Source organism: Lepisma saccharinum, chromosome 28, assembly GCF_977018435.1.
Source record: "Lepisma saccharinum chromosome 28, izLepSacc3.1, whole genome shotgun sequence".
Taxonomy (NCBI): domain Eukaryota; kingdom Metazoa; phylum Arthropoda; class Insecta; order Zygentoma; family Lepismatidae; genus Lepisma; species Lepisma saccharinum.
Genome location: NC_139256.1, coordinates 8326391 through 8343824, shown reverse-complemented (window position 1 = coordinate 8343824; position 17434 = coordinate 8326391). Strand labels below are relative to the sequence as shown.

Below are 17434 nucleotides of genomic sequence, written 5' to 3'. Positions count from 1 at the left end.
TGGAGAAGGAAGTTGTATAGTTCGGAAATGGTCCTCCTCCGTAGCTACTTGGGACTTTCGTCGGCTTGAAAACACTTCATTTATTCTTCAATAGCGGTGATAAGATTCCTCTACACTAAATTTCAAAGTGAGAGTATTAGGGCGGCAACTGGCCCCTCTTGCCTCCCGGGGAGAACGTCTATGTATTACAATAAACTTGTACAATTATTTCGATAGGATTAGATTGGAGGAAGGAAGGGAACACGAAGAGCAAAAGTAGTGGCGGGTTTACGATAAGTTTTTCTAACCGCTAACTGCAAGGATCATTCAAGTTTTAAAATTAGTTTTAGAAATTTCCGAAGGGTGATAACTTTAAACGTCTTTTTCATTTGAGCTTCCATAGTTTTAATTCATGGACATCAGATAGAAGCTGTGCAATATTAATTTTGCAAAAATGATCATAAAACAGTATAACTTTAGGAGGGTGTTGAGGAAATTTGGGGGTCGTTGTGAATAAATCACAGCGTGCTACTACGCCTGGGGTTCTGGATTCGAATTCTGGCCTGAGCATGAGTATTTTTTGTGACTGTCCCTTCTCCATCATATATCATCACTCATCCTCTCGATTAGCCAAAACGTCATCGCCTTGTAATCAAGAGGACCCAGGTTCGGTACCTGGTGGAGGCACATAGTGGTTCGGATCCCACTTTAAACTGTGAGCCCAGTCCCGATTAGCCTTACTGTGGACTTAAAACACTAAATCAACCAACCAACCAAATCAATTAACGGCATAGGAGCGCCAGGGGAAAAGGTACCGTAACTTCGCTCCATTGCTGCACGGTGACCAGTGATGTGCGTCTACGCGTAAACAACGATAGTCTACATTCTACACGTACACTATTTTATACACGTAGATTACGTAATCTATGTAAACAACATGGCGAAAGGTGATAACTTAGGAAAGGGCGCCGTGGAATTAAAAGAAAATTATATTGCGTATCAGTTACTGATGTGTGAGGAGAACTTTTCATACTCTTTCTTCCAAATTCGAACAATTTCTCACCTACGAAGAAACCTAATATAGGAAATATTCTAGTGTTTTATGGGGAAAAGACCACTCTTGCCTCACGACTGCCATCTGTTGTTGTTTTTTGCATACTATTTATCTTCTTCCATAGTTGATAATAGAAGAGAAGAGAAATTTTGTTGTAAATAAGGTTCTTTTCATTTCGTTAGGAACTAATATAGTTGAAAATGTCACTTTCTTTTCATGAATCCCTTGAAAATTAATTTTTATGCACTTTAGATTGTGTACGTAGTCTATATAAACCACAACCCAATGTAATCTACGCGTAGATTACGTGTAGACAACGCATGTAGACGTAAACTTATAGTCTAGTCTACGGCACATCACTGACGGTGACCCCCCCCCCTTCCCCCATTAGTCCAGCATTCCTTAAAAATAAAGAAGAACGCCAGAGGCGAGAAAGATGGCAAAATTAGGGCTGACTACTAAGAACAGTAAACGTGACACCACCCTTTCAAAAATCCTGGACACGACAAAGACTGCAACTCCTTCAAGCCACTGGTGTACGCAGATGGGGGCTGGTGGGGCTACAGCACCCTCCGAAATTTTGAGAAAATGTACATTTTCAAACAGAAGCAAACAATAACTCAAAATAACTCCCAATTGCCATTTTTTAGAGTGAAACGTTGATATACGATATATCTTATTGTGCACGCCGCCTCCTTAGAAAGCTGCTCAATTCCTGCCCTTCCCGAAACATGATCCTACTTACGCCAGTGCTGCAAGCCCTCAAAAACATCTGTAAAGATCAGGAACAGCAAGATATATCATGACATGAATCTATCTTAATAACGATAAAACCCTAACAGAAACCCAATAAATGACGTAGTCTCCCGCTGTTCAGAACCAAACAAACGGAATTCTCTCTCCTCTCCTCAATACGAAGATTGCCCCTTTGCCGTGGAAACTGATTATCGCTGCAGACACCATCTCATAAACACAACTTCTCTCTCACTCGCACACACACACACACTTTTTCTTTACATCCCATCCTCCCCCTCCCCCCCCCTTTTCTGCAAGCCTGTATGCTAACCGAATAGTTCAAGTCGACGCGGCTACCACACCACACCACCTTTTCCTTCAACCCAAGCGCCCGGCTATCGAGACGAACTTTTCTGCCTCGCGAGGCGATGGACCAATCAGGACGAGAGGGATTACGTAGTGCATTCGCTGCACGACCAATCGCGGAGCCGGAAAGTGACATCAGTTCTATTTTTAGCTGATATATAAGCAAAGATTAGGGTTTTGCGCGGTTTGTGTTCCGCGGCCGTGGTGTGGCAATTGCTATGTGTAAAGGCGGGGAGACGGGCGTACAGACAGTCGGTGCTGTGTTTCAATTTCGTGTCGTGTTTCGGATAGGAGCGCTCTATTTTCCGGATAGGGGGAAAATAACCGGAAGGAGCACAACCCTAGTCTGACGCGGAGGTGTCGACATCTAAAGGTGAGTACTTGAACCTAATCTAAAACCTTCTCTAAATTACAACTGAAATTTAGAAACAACCATCTCAATAGAAACTAGAAATTTTCTAGGGTAACGCATCCCTTTGTCAGTTGCTAATGTATTTTAAACTGTCGCCCTTAAATGGGCCTACAGTATAATTGACTATCGGCATGGACCTATTTGTTTCTACAAAAATAGTAATTATGATCATAAGATAATTATAGAAAAATCATAATATGCTTATTCTGTACATATTCTTACATATCTATATTTTGTTATCTTAAACGTTTTCTCATATCTAAAGGATCTTATTGAATTATTAACAATTGTATTTTATAATGTAGAAGAGTTGATAATTATTAGCCAGATGGGGAACCCCACCCTACATTTGATTTCTAAGAAATTGACTGCCGATTATCGAGAAATTTGATATTTTCACAGGGAACTAAGTCCTTAAAACTCATATAATATATTGTCACACTTTTTCTAACGGTATTTTGTTACTATTTAATTTTTCAATTTGTGGGTGTGCAGCTGCGACGTTCAGGGAATCCCCCTATACCAACTGCTTTCATGCATTTCCAACATTTTTTTTAAAAATGAAGAGAGTGTAATTATTTTTTGAAAAACTGCATCATTACCTCGCTAATTTTGCGCACAGAATGACATTAATGATAATGATTGTAAATATTATTATTAGTAGTAGTATTTAGGCTTGTTATTTAGCGTCGCCACTTTTGACTAATCGCGACGATGAGGAAGGGTGATGATATGATGAAGGGATACTCACAGAGAACACCCATACCTGGACTCGAACCCGCCACCCCTTGCGTCGTAGCATGCCGTGATAACCACTCCGCCACGGAGGTCGTCTAATTATTATCATCATCATTATTATTTATGCGTACTTTTCTTGTTTTACCAAATCACTTTTCTACAATTTTGAGGTATTCGCGACGATGAGGATGAATGATGATTATGGTTAAGGGACATATATAATATCCTGGACAGATATCGAACCCGAAACCCTCAGTGGTGAGTTCGTGAGGCAATTACGTAACGTTCTGGATCACCGAGACGACTTATTTTCTTATAAATGCTTTGTATTAGGTTTAATAATTGAAATTAAAACCGAGAGTTTTCGTAAATGAAAATTATGATAAATTCTTTGAAATTATTACAGTATTTTAAATTGCAGACAGTAAGGTGTCTATTTAATTCTGTTCCATCCATATTTCTTTTGTAACCCCTCAGAAATGAGCCGGTGTGTGGCATTGACATGATGAGAAAGTAAGAAGCATGTGTGTATAATAATAATAATAATAACAATAACAATGACGCTAAGTGTGCTGTTATTATCCGAGGACTTAACTTATTACACACTCCATTACTGTCACTTAACTGAAACCAAATGCGGATCAAATTCTTCGACACCTGTTGCGCTCAGCGCAGAGTCTTTTATAGACACTTGTTGCTTCGAATTCGATTTTTCACTCATTTTTATGCGATGTGGGGTTTCGTGGTTGGCAAATCTTCAATGTGATTATCGTCGGTTCCCGCAGCCGGGCAGAGTGGGCGTGAGGAGTGCATTTCGGTTCGGAAGGTCCCGGGTTTGAGCCTCGATTGCGCCATTAAAGCTCGATAGTGTTAAAATTGGATTGGTGAGCACCGGCACAGATTTCGTGCTTTGACACTACATATTACACTACACTGTTCTATATATATTAAAAATAATCTTACCTGTTGCTCCAGGTTAGGCTGCATACGTTCTCGATCCTGGCACTCGCGAATCGTGGTTGCCATAACTTCTGCAAAAAAAAAAAAAAAAGTACAATACTTAAATTCCGTTCGAATGTTTCCAGCCTGCGAAGATATAGTACACGTTAATAACATTTATCTTTATTTTGGAAGCTTTTTTTTATTATGAAAAATTCCAAATTATGTAGTTTATCTTTTTCTTACGGTTTGCTCTGATAATTTGGATTTCGCATGTTTCCGCACCTTTGTAGGAAAAAGAAGCACTTTTACAGTACTTTAAAATACATATTAATAAACGTTTTGAGGAAACGTTCAATATTGAAAATATTAAACTTGCAAATTATATAATTCCTGGTATTTGCATAAACAAAACTACAGAGATATTGCCTATTATTTTGCATTCATAATTGGTATACGGGACTTGATGTTTGATAGCCACACAATCACATGTGGGACGACCTAGACAGTATGTGATTGATAACTGTGAATTTAAATATACACATAAACGAAAGTGAACAACACAACATCGGTAAAATAACCAATGATTCATAGATATTTTACATAGCAATGTAATAGAAAAGCTACAATAATATGTATCCAATTCTTGAGTATCCCAGCAGTCATAACTTCGAATTTAGCTCTTCAAAGATATAACTCTTCAGACGAAAGAGAGAAGTCGTGTTCACTCGAAGGTATTGTCAGAGATTTTAGGATAAAATAGACAATGGCCAATGCTCAACCTAGATTGTGTGACAGATAACTTTTTCAGATACTGTGTATATTATTACTGATATCAGACTGATTCATAAGTGTTAGAAGCTCCTATAAGAAGCAATAACATTCACTAAAAAAGTAGGAGAAACTGGGATTGGCGCTAAGAAGTGAAATATAGTATTAACATTAGTGTACTAATAGTAAAACAATCAGAAAAATACCTTCAGCCAATTGAAATTTGTCAAGTAATGTTACTAGAACGGATATTTTGGAACACATCTATAGCCTAATTATCATTTTGTTTCGATTGTAAATTGATTAATTACTGTGTTCTCTTTGGAGCATGACGAACTAGTCGATAGAAAATACTAATCGACAGAAAAATGAATCCATCGCAAAAAATCAGTGGATCTAAAAAGAAGGTCATAATGAAAATTAGCCTGGGCATGAATTTGGTGATGTGAAAATAGCGTGTTATAAAAATAAACGAAGTAAAAAATAGCCGATCGAAAAGTTATTGGGAAATTATAGGCAACGTTGATAATCACTAGAAAATAACCAACACGTTTAAGAGTTCTTCAGTAGAATTTGATGACAAATTGAACCGAAATGGTGTGAACTGAAATAGACCACAAAAAAATTATATCACAATTTTTGCCAGTCGATCTCAAATCTTGAACAATAAGATGTCGGTGTCCAATGGGAATAACTTTCTGCTATTCCAGTTCCTTCCCTTTTGATGTGAAAATCATTCCTTAGATGTCATGATTCAATGTTACATGTAATAAAACCGAAAGGTGAAACTTATGAACAAAGCATTAATGAAAAGTCCTTTAAATAGATTTTATACACATGTGTGATAGCACAGATCGGACTTAAGAAGTAAATTGGAACTGCACTACATTTATCACAGGTATTTTTAAGTAAATGAAACTGTAGTTCTTATAATTTCCAAGCCCTCATCATAGTTATATGTTTATTTTACACAAGACCATGGTCAATAATATTTGTAGCGTGCACCATCTACAAGTATACTTTCAGTTTTAAAGCCCCAGCTGTTACATATTGTCATATGACGTAGAGATTTCTTCACCAATACTATAAGAACTTTATTCGATAAAACTAGCGTCTTTTTCGAATTTGACAATGTAATTAAACAAAATCATGTGCTTGAACTGTTTTCAAAACTGTAAATAGAAATACATGGTAACCTTTACCAAATTGGTAATTCTAAGCAATAAGTTTCCCAAGTGTAATTCCGAGAATGAAAGTCCATTACATTCTCCATTCATGGTTCAAATTCGATTTTATATGCGTGCCCGATAGCCAAGAGGCCGCTTCGCCATTTCTAAGAAAGTGCCTCTCACAATGCAGTAGAATGTTCCGTTGCCTTAGGATTTAGGACCGTTTTTTAACGAATAATGATGAAATCAACGGGCGCCTAAGGATATCATGATCGAACTTGCTTTCATTCACTATAGTCTATTCCTTCGTCCTCGCAGATAGGGTGTTTAAGAAAAAAAGGGAGAGAGACCTTTTCCTTTCTTACTGATGTCTGCAAATCAATACAATCGATTTTGGTTTGGAAACTTAAAAGCTATAACAAGGCAATGACTATGAATTGGCCAGTTCCTAGACTTCGTAGTTTGAAATAAATATTAACATTGGGTGAGTTAGTGGTTAAGGTGGTTGATTCGTATTCGAAAGGTCGTAGGTTCAAATCTCTCAAGCGGCCATCCTGTCGGCTAATACTCGCCTCTTCTGCTCTTCGTCCGTTAGAAGTACGATGATTCTGATCCCATGGGCACTTTAAACTGTATGTCCCTTTCCGATTAGCCTACATGTGCATAAAATGCACTCGAAAACTCTCTCACACAACCAAGAAGTTTATATATTGTAAAGAATGACATCGCCACTGTTGAGCTTTCAAAAAAGTTGACCAAATAAAATATGTATAGAATAATTGATTCCTCAATAAATTGCATGTCAACATAAACCTGGTTAGGGGAATTATGAGGGAGGGGAAGTGACCCCTCTTGCTCTCTCCATAGATCCTCATCTGGCGTTCAAAATCAGTACTTATTTATGATATTCGATTGTGTAGGTGAACTTTCCTGCTTAATTATGGAGGTCATAATACGAAACCAGAGAATACTCTATTAATTACATAAGACCAGTGAAAACGCTCTTTCGCGCCTGAGTGTACTTATTGTTCATATCGACGAAACAGTGTAAGTTTTTGGAATAGTGTGTCAGTGTGGCCATGCAGAAATGTTATACATTGACAATGCGAGTCTGGCCGTACGTGATCATACTGGAAGCCAGGCAGAGTGTCCCAGTGACAATGCAAGTTTATTTACAAGTAGCTCGTTCCGTTTATTCCAGACAGCCTGGGAAAAAGTATGGAGCTTTTTGTGGTGCCTAATCTTCCCTCTTCCCCTTCTCTAGTCTGAGGAAAGGATTACTGAAACAGGCGCTTAGCACACGTGGCATATTCTCAAGCCCACTTACATACTGGCAGCTGAAACACTCTGCAGGCCATTTAGTACAGTTCGTACACATTGAATTCTTTTTAAATTCTGGGAAGTCTTCCCGATAAGTCCCAGTTTTTGCTCACATAGACTAAACAGAACTAGAGCTGCAGTTTACAAGGGATCCAAACTACTGTACATTGTTCCATCGTGGGGAATGGAACTCGGCAACCGTTGATTCCCAGACTACAGCTAGCCACTACGGTCGGACTGCTGGCATCTGTCGCAAGGAATTTGTTATTTTAGTTTGCGCATCAATTTTCATTAACAAATATTTTGTAGTGCAAATACGAGTATTCTCATGAAAATGGAATTTTTCGGTGTTCGAAATTCACTAACTACCAAATTACATAAGACGAAAGTACAATATTTCATTAGATCCAATGGTTGACAACAAATTTAAACCCAATTTTATATTTGTCAACAATTCTAGACATAATTATGGCCGCGGTGGCTCAGTCGACCTTCGTGGCGGAGTGGTTAGCATAGCGCGCTGCAACGCCAGGGGTTCCGGGTTCGAGTCCCGGGTAAGCCATGTGTATTTGTGTTTGTCCAAATGAGAAAAACTGAGAAATGAAAAATTGAGAAAGAAGTGAAAAACGGGGGATATTTTTAAAAAAAGTCTGTAACGCGTACTACCATGCTACAGGTCCCGGGTTCGATTCCCGGCCGGTTCAAATCCGGGAACTTTTCAAACGTTGGAAGCGGCCCCAGCGCCCACCCAGCGTCGAATGGTGGAAACCCTGGGGGGTAAAGGTGGTCAGGGGTGTGATGCTGATCACATCACCCCCACTCACGACCGGATCAAGAAAGTGTGGGGCGTTACCCCCACACCCCCTATACGCCTTCATGGGTGGTGCTATGCACAGGGGAGCACTTTACCTTTATTCTAGACATAATTGAACTATTATGATAATGCCTTAATTGACTTGTTAATTTTTAAGCAGTCTTCCGTGTCACGACAGGCTACGACGCCGGGTTCGAATCTCGGCCTGGGCGTGGGTCTTTTTTTATTTTATATTAGCGTCCCTTAATCAGTTGTGTCACATCATCACTCATCCTCATGATTAGCCAAAAGTGGCAGAAAAGCGACGTTAAATAACACAAATGAAATCAAATCCATCCTCCTCCCGGGCTCTCGTGAGTGTCGAAATAACAGATACACGAAATTAAGAAATACTTATTATTGCTATTATTTTGTAAAATGAACAACGCTGCACATACCCTGTCTGACACGCCCACCCCGTTGGGTTGTGTTGCTTTTAGTTTTGAATTAGCAACTAGTACAAATATATTATTTGTTTGAAGAAAGAAAATACAGAAATCTACTTACGAATTGGTATATTACACTATATCCCATAATACATAATTAGAACAGTAACAGTGATAATGAAATGTCTTTCTTCTTATCAAAGATTTTTATCATTAATACAACTTAATTGTGAATGTTATAAAAAGATGACAGTCAAACTTGTCTGAGTAAATCACTTTCATGTACAGTATTTACTGGAAATTTTCAAAAATTTTATGGTCTAATATACTAAGGCTGGAACGAGATTAGAGCCTCTCGATTTTTCAGAAGCCTGTTTCAGCGTTTCGACTTTCAAATTGCCTTTTTCGTAATGCAAAACTTGTCTGGCCGCCATCCATTCACACGAACTCAAAATAATAATTGTGATACAATTTCAATCACGCGAGCATTTACTTTAGTGACTACACAATTTTCCATCGTGTGAAGTTTTGATTTCTACAAAATTGTATGAGATTTTACTCTCAGGCTCAATTGGGTAATATGATGCAGAGACAGAGGTATTTTAATTTACTCTCATTTATTTCTCTGTCCATTTTTAATTTTGATGGTTATCAATGATACATCAAAACGACCTATACAATAATTACTCTCAATCAGGAAATTTCAAATTTTATTTCACATGTGTCTACAATGAGTACTGAATTGTTTATCTTTGGAGACCCTTTTTCGCATGTTTAATGCGGAAAATTTCATTTCATTTTTTTCTACCTATTAAGCAGTTCTTACTGCCCAGTCATCATTTAGCCATAAAAAAAAACACTCTTTTCATTCAGATATAGGATTGATAGTTTACGATGTCATTATACACGCAAAGAAGCTGTTATACTAAACATGCAATTTACATGTTCCTATTATCCTGATGCTTGAAGAATAGGTACTGGAACTTTCTCCTCACTGGAAAATATTCATAAGTGTGATACTCTTCTAAACTATCGATTTCGCATGTTTCGCTTTTATCGTCAATGTCTTTCGCTTTATTTCGCGCCAATAAGATCGCTTATCGCTAGGTTCGAAATACTCGCACCACTATTGATAAGAACCATTAGTAAGAACCATTAGTAACAGGCACGTAGCCAGGGGGTGGGCTCGAGGAGCTGAAGCCCTCTACCTGAAATCCTATAATTATCTAATTTAAATAATGTATATTGGTAATTAAATTTTACTTCCTTAGCAGGATTAATATACTGATAAATTCATCTTCAGGACTACGAACCCACTTGTTCGCGTTTAGATGGCGGCTGCTGAAAAGGGATGAGCCCCTCCCGAAATAAAATTCTCGCTACGGGCCTGTCGCTTACATTAATACATTTTTTGTTAGCCCCTTTTACGACTGGTATACAATTTCTATTGTTCCCCATGTATAATTTCGGCTACACACAGTAGTAAAGAAAATTTAATTCTACGACCACGCCAAGAGAAGTTGAGTTGGAGGACAGCGCATGGCTCGAACGTCGACAAAATGGCCGCCGTGAAAGCGGTCATGGTTATTTCCAAGAGCGAGACAGAAATGGTGAGACCATGCAGTTATATCTTGATTATTATGTTCCTGTCGTAACTTTTGAGTAGATAGAAGATTGCAATATAATTAAGACAAATTTAGAAAAAAAAAACATAAAAAATTGACAGCAATGCCAACGAAAGGGAATGTTCAGGAAATGAATGATTTTGTTAGTAAACAATTGTAAATCGTGCTAAATTATATATTTATATATTTTAAAATTTGGATTATTCGGGATTTATATCAAAAGGAAAACATCAAAGAAACGTATGGAAAAATATTTCGTGGCAATCGAGGGTTGGAGAAAAGATACTAATAAATAGCAATTGCAAGATAAAAAATATTTAAAAATGAATTATTATTATAATATTTTTAATAATTATTAGAGCACGGATTGTTTTTGTTTCTTGAACAGTTTCGTAAACATAGAAGCTCGATTCAGGGTACAGCGATCGATCACCATATGAAAATTCTTCTGTGCGGAAAAGACACGGAAGTGAAAACTGTGTTTTACTAAACTTCTGTAAGTTTCTCTCACTGACCGATACGAGAAAGTGAAAATTTTGCAATGAAATATTGGTTATATTTTTAAGATTTTAAGGGCAAGTGAACATCACAGCTCTAGGAGGAATAATTGTTAAATTAATTGAAATATGCCCATTAGATTAATTAAACTATATTTTAAAATTACAGAGTAACGTGGAACATTTGTTGACATACATTACAAACCTTCCATTATTTCAAAATGTTGGAAAACATAATTTTAGGTATTCTTTTGTTTTGAAAATTCATAAATAATGTATTAATTGTATAAAGTTGTTTACTGCTTCTAAAATTATATAATCTTCTGCCTATATTTGGAAATTACATTTGTTTTTGTCACGCTTGTATTGCAGGCTTTATATCATTCGCATTATTTCGAGTTGTGGCCTATTATCATCCCTTTTTTGTCCAATTTTTTGGCGCCTTTTGACTGTTTGTGTGGACAATTTTTAGTGACTGGAAATCGGGGCACTTATATTCTCCAGCGCATGAATTAAAAGTTTACAAACCGTTATACTTTGAAGGGTGCAAAAAAATATCCATCACGCGCCAAAATTTTTTAACTCGTTCATTCATTCAGGCGCTGACCGAAATGGTGTTTGTAGTACCTAGGATATTGGGATTTGGAAATTTATTTCGAGTTGGGGAGAGATGAAAGTTTTTCTACTTTCATCATTTATTTTTCTTGGACTATTACGATAAGATGAAAATAGAGTAATACTTTTAACAGTAAAAATATGAAATATACTATTATCCATGATGAATATTTTATTTTTTGATACTACACCAACCAAACTCCAACGACTCAATAGCCCTCTGAGGGCAGGGACCTGCAAAGCATCCCCTCTCTGTATGACGCGTGAATGTCCCATAGCCGCTGTTTTCGGGCTCTATGGATAATGATGTAATAGCTAAAAATAGGGAAAATTCTGTAACGTAGGTAATATAGGGAGAATTCTGTAATGTAGTTAAGAATAGGGAAATCCTGTAATATAGCTCAGATCCTGTAACATAGCCAAGAAAAGGGAAAATCCTGTAATTGGGGTAAAATAGGGAAAATGCTGTAATGTAGTAAGAATAGGGAAAGTTTTATGATATTTATTTACCAAAAGTTTCAGATACAGTACAGAATAACCATTTTATATTGAAACAGTAACAGCAGGAAAACAATAATCACAAGAATACAATTGAGTACAAGATGGCACAGAAAGATTCAACATTATACACATACATTGTTAACAATTCTCTGAAATTGAAGAATACTCAAGAATAGGGAAAATCCTGTAATATTGTCACGAATAGGAAGAAAACCTGTAATGTAGCCAAGAATAAGTAAAAATCTGCAATATAGCGAATAATATATATTTGAACTTCTTTGTGCGAGCCGTTGGCTGTACGCACTACATGTTGATTCACATTGGTTATTGTTTTGACACATGTTTGAAAATATGAAACAAAAACAAACAAAAATATATATATTGCACAATTCTGGTTCCACAGTACACGTATTTATAAGGTCACTTTGTGCGGTTTCTTCGCTCTTATCGGTATCCTATATCGCCTTTCGTCGTCGTTCTCTCACTTCTCACAAATATCTCCCCACTCGTTGCACTATCTCACTTATGATTCCTCTTCTATCTTCTACCCCTTCCATTATTTCCCTCCCTGTTACGTTCTTAACCCACTTGTCTCGCGTAGAGGGGCAGGCAGATAGCAGATGCTCGTCCGTCTCTCCCTCCCCGCACAAAGAGCATATCGTTTCCCCTGCTTCATTCTTCATTTTTACTTGTTTCCAACCCCCCAGTCTGAACCATGCTAACCCTCCCCTTTCTTTGTTGCCTACTAAATTTATGTATCTCACTTTGCCCCATTCCCTTGATTTCAGTTGGTTCCTTAGTGAAGTCTTCGTCTGGCAGTCGGCTAGTATTTCTTGTCTGTCTATGTCCAGCAGTCTCTCTCTGATTTGGTTCTCTACTGATGTATCTACCCTACCTCCCGTTTCCCACACCCACCCCATTCCAATAGAATACAACATGTTTTTTTTATATCCCTCGCCCAGTTCCGTGTATTTTCTTCTCTTACTTGCATTATCAGACAATGACCCTTCAGTGTCGTGTTACCCTCCCTTGCCAGCTGAAGCAATTCTTTAAAGCTCTCATCCGAGCGTGTACTGTCTCTGTTTAGACCTAGTTCTTAAAGTACTCCCCAATTGACAGTGCTTCTACTTACACACATCACTTCTTTTATAGAATTCTGTTTGGATGCGTGTGACTATGCTCCCCCCCTCTAGCCCCCCACAATTCAACCCCATAGTTCATGGTTCCTGTTACTATTGACTTGTACAAACTCTGTATCACCGAGAACGGCATTCGAGGTACTTTAATTATAGTACGTATTACTTGGTCTATTGCGAGCTTTGCTTTTCTTTTTCTTGTCTGTATATGTTGCGTCCAACTTCCAGTCATAGAGAATGTTACTCCCAAGTATGTGAAACGCTTGACAGGTTCAATTACGCCCCCCCCCCCCCCCGTAATTCCATTTTTCTTGTTTGCTGAAAGTATACCCATTTTTGAAAGCCATGATTTTCGTTTTGTTTTTTAATGTTAACTGTCATTTTGTATTTTTGGCACCCCTCGTGTATGCTATTTAGTCCCCTTTGTAGCTCCTCTATTGTCTGCGACATGATGACTATATCGTCCGCATACAGGAGTACAGGTATCTCTAGCTCCCGTATAGATGGGGTTGTGGCCTGCTCCCTTGGTATTTCGTTCGCCAGCCAATCTATGAAAAGAGAAAGTAAAATTGGCGACAGGATACATCCTTGTTTTAACCCAGTGTGGCCATCGCATCTCACACAGAATGGTACGTTTTCATATATGGCTTGTAGCGTCCTTACCATGCGCGCCGACATTCCTTTCTCTTGCAGTTTCCCCCACAAAATACCCCTGTGTACTTTGTCAAACGCTTTCTTGTAATCGATTAAGCACGCGTACAACTTTTTTCGTTTCTCTTTTATTCGCCCAAGTACTAATGTGTGCAATATGAATATATTATCTAGGGTACTATGCCCTTTCCTAAATCCTGCTTGCAACGGGCATATTTTGTCAAATATTTATGTACACTTTTGTATTCTACGATTTAAAATGTGCGTATATATTTTGCTCCATATTGGAAGCAAAGAGATCCCCTAAAATTGCCCGCGTCGTTCCTATCCCCTTTGCCTTTGTATATAGGACAGATTATTGCTGTAGCCCAATCCGATACAATCCAGCCCAGCCTGTTTCCCTTTTTTCAGTTTCATAATTGCCATTCTTGGCTCATCTACTCGTATATCTTCATCAAGTCCCCTAGGAAGTGAATAGGGAAATCCTGTGTTTTTACAAAGAATTGAGAAAATACCGGAATAGTTAAGTAGAAGAAAAACATGTAATATAGCCAAGAATAGGGACGGGACTGGACAATCATGTAATATGACCAAAAATAGGGAAATTCTGTAATATAGTGAGCAATAGGGTAAAATCCTGTAATAGCCAAGAATAGGGAAAATCCTGTAACGCAATAAGAGGAATATGAAATAACAGAGGTTGCAAGAAATCCATGTGTAATTCATGTTTACCATCCCTTTAGTCGTTTTATTGAGGCCTGGGAAAACCTTATCTGCTGATTACATGGTATCGATGTCTTTCGGAGACGGTAAAATTGCAGCCTGCGAGAGGCCAGGAGATTGCAGGCAAGATGGAATGCGACCACACCTGGGGATGGGTGTTTTTGTAACGCGCCGAAGTGAAGAGCCCCCTGGGTCTTCCTGTTTGGTGCTTTCTCGCTTCTTTTGTTTGGTTTTCAGCTCCTGCTTCTTGGCTGCGCACACCTCAAGTACTTGTCATCGGTCTTTTCTGAACTTCCTTAGCACAGAGCGATACCATGCCAGAAGTCCCTGCTTCGAATCCTAGCTTTGTGAGTGTCCCTTCATGAATTTCAGAATATCATCACTTACCGTCGCGATTAGCCAAAAGTGGCAGAAAAGCGAATTTAAATATTTCCAAATTTTTCCTTACTTCTGGTCAAAGTTTCCAAAGATTCAACATTGTGAGAATTAATCCTTTTCTTTAGGGGGGATGTAATCGAATACCCATTTTTTTGGAGCAGACACTGTAAATTCTTCATTTGAAAAATGACCGTTAATTTCCGTTGTCATCTATCTCTCGTAAAAAAATAGCCATGACCATTTCAGAAGTATTAACGATCATTACAAAACCGAAATTATGTAATGTTAATGGCCCAGTTTAAAAATATTCATAATTATTTTCCATGTGTATGTACGAGAAAAGCTTCGAATTTAAATTGGAGAGTTTTTCTTCCCATGTATGACTAAATTCTGTACTATAGGTCGGTGTGTCTTGTGTTCAATAATCCAAACGGTTGCCTGCGCCATGTTTGCTTCTCATTCAAGTCAAGCCGACCACCGTGGCGGAGTGATTAGTACAGCGCGCTTTGACTCCAGGGATCCGGGTTCGAGTCCCGGACTGGCCATGAGTGTTATTTGTGAGTGTCCTTTCATTAAATTCATCATATCATCATTCATCCTCATCGTCTAACTAGTGAAAGATAACATAAAAGCTACGCTAAATAACAAAAAAATAAAAAATCAAATTATTCCAGCCGCAGGACAGGGATGTGACGACAGATTGTACAAAGTTCTGTTGGCTTTCTCTCAATAAAACAACTCAACGCAGTAAAGTAGATGTTAAATCATTGAAAACAACAGTTATATAGGGTGTCCCAATAAAAGCGACGGATTTTAATATGCTCAAGAAAATACTGTATGTTTACAAAATGGCAAATATTTTTACTTCATTACAACGGGCAAATGTTCCGATTCAAGAATGCCAAGTTTAATTTACGAAACATGTATTGTAGTTGGGTTGGTAGCACTGTTCTTACAAGTTCCTTTATCAGTGATTGTTGCAGCTTAGTTGGCATGGAGCGTTACACAAAGGAACAACGAGTTTTGATAGTGAAAATTCATTACAAGAATGGCGAGTGTTATGCAGAGACTGTTAGGAAGCTTCTTGAGAGTACAGTTCGTAAGTTGATCAAGAAATTTGAGCAAAGAGGTTCCACAGCAGACAGCGCTATCGATCGAGCAGATAATAATGTTTGGGTCGGTTATCTTTAATACTTAAATCGGAACATTTACCCGTTGTAATGATGTAAACATATTTGCAATTTTGTAAATATACAGTATTATCTTAAGCATATTAAATCCATCGCTTTTGAAATAACCTGAACCGCAAGAGATAGAATCAGTGTACACGTAAGTTTTCGATGTACTCAGGAAACCAGCCAATGCGAGCTTCACTCTGGGATAAAAAGGCGATGGGGGGAAAAAAACGCTTAAAAAAACATGCATGACTTTGATCCGCGAGATATGTCATTCGTGGATTGCTAGCAATCTAAACAGCGGAAGTTTACGAGAGGCGGACATTTCCACTTGAAGTGTTTATGGAGCGTTGGATTTCATCATGGTTGCTTCCGACTTTTGATGCCTTTATTTATTTTTTGCTTCTTGGCGTATTTACAAAACCTACGTGGAAATCGCAACTGTGGATGTGGCTGATGGAAACAGACAATAGGATCAGGTACATTGTTGCTTTCACCATGAACACCGTGAAACAAATGGGTGATTTGCTTCTGAAACATTATGCAGGGAACAATTAGTACCTTGCCTTGTAATCAATGGGTCCCTGGTTCGATACCTGGAAGGCCCATAGTGGTTCGGAACCTACTTTAAGCTGTAGGCCCAGTCCTGATTCCCCGTTCTGTGCATAAAATGGGACTTAAAAATTTTAAAAAATCCAAAGATTTGACACAATCAAACCTAACCTAAAATTACTAGCAATATGCAACTTACCCGCGCCGACTTTGGAGGGGCAAGGCACTTTCTGCCCCCCCAAAATTCACATAGAAGGACACATTTTATGTAAGTATATTTACAAATATAAAGTATTGTTTATGCCAACCTTGCCCCCCCAAAATTACCTTACCCCCTCCCATTTTTTCTTAAGTTGGCACCTCTGAATAAAAAACATGAATCTTGAGGGAACCTTCAGACCGAACCGACACGTAGAATTCACACCGAGACGAGCCCCTTCAGTTTAAAGCATTCACCGCGCATGCGCGAACAACAGACAGAGGCGACATGATGCACGGTATTGAGATAACGGCCCAGTAGAAGTGCCACGCAAGCCACAAGCGACACGCGTAGCATGTTGTATCGCTTCGGTTCGAAAGGTTGCATTGGTTACTGAGGGTTCGCTTCCAAGCGACACGTGTCGCATTGCGCTTTGGTCCGATTGACAGAATTTGCTTATTTTACATCGCTTTTCACAATTTTCTGCCACTTTTGGCTAATCGCAATGATGATTATGATTGATGATATGATGACTTTGATGAAGGGACACTCATGCCTAAGCCGCGCGTCAGGCTAAGTTTGCAGCAGGTTTTATGTATCAATCCGCGCGGGAACTGAGCACAGAATCTTCCGTGCCAGTCTTGCCTCAACCGCCGAGCT

General features: G+C 38.5%; 1 protein-coding gene across 2 annotated transcripts in view; it reads left to right on the top strand.

The window, feature by feature from the left end:
• Positions 1–2332: 2332 nt before the first annotated feature.
• LOC145981006 (activating transcription factor 3-like) overlaps positions 2333–17434 on the top strand; it is a 139994-nt gene continuing 124892 nt past the window's right edge. For both annotated transcript variants that reach the window (XM_083114103.1, XM_083114101.1), the window contains exon 1: positions 2333–2507. The gene's annotated coding sequence lies outside the window, so the exon portion shown is untranslated. The remainder of the gene's footprint in view (positions 2508–17434) is intronic.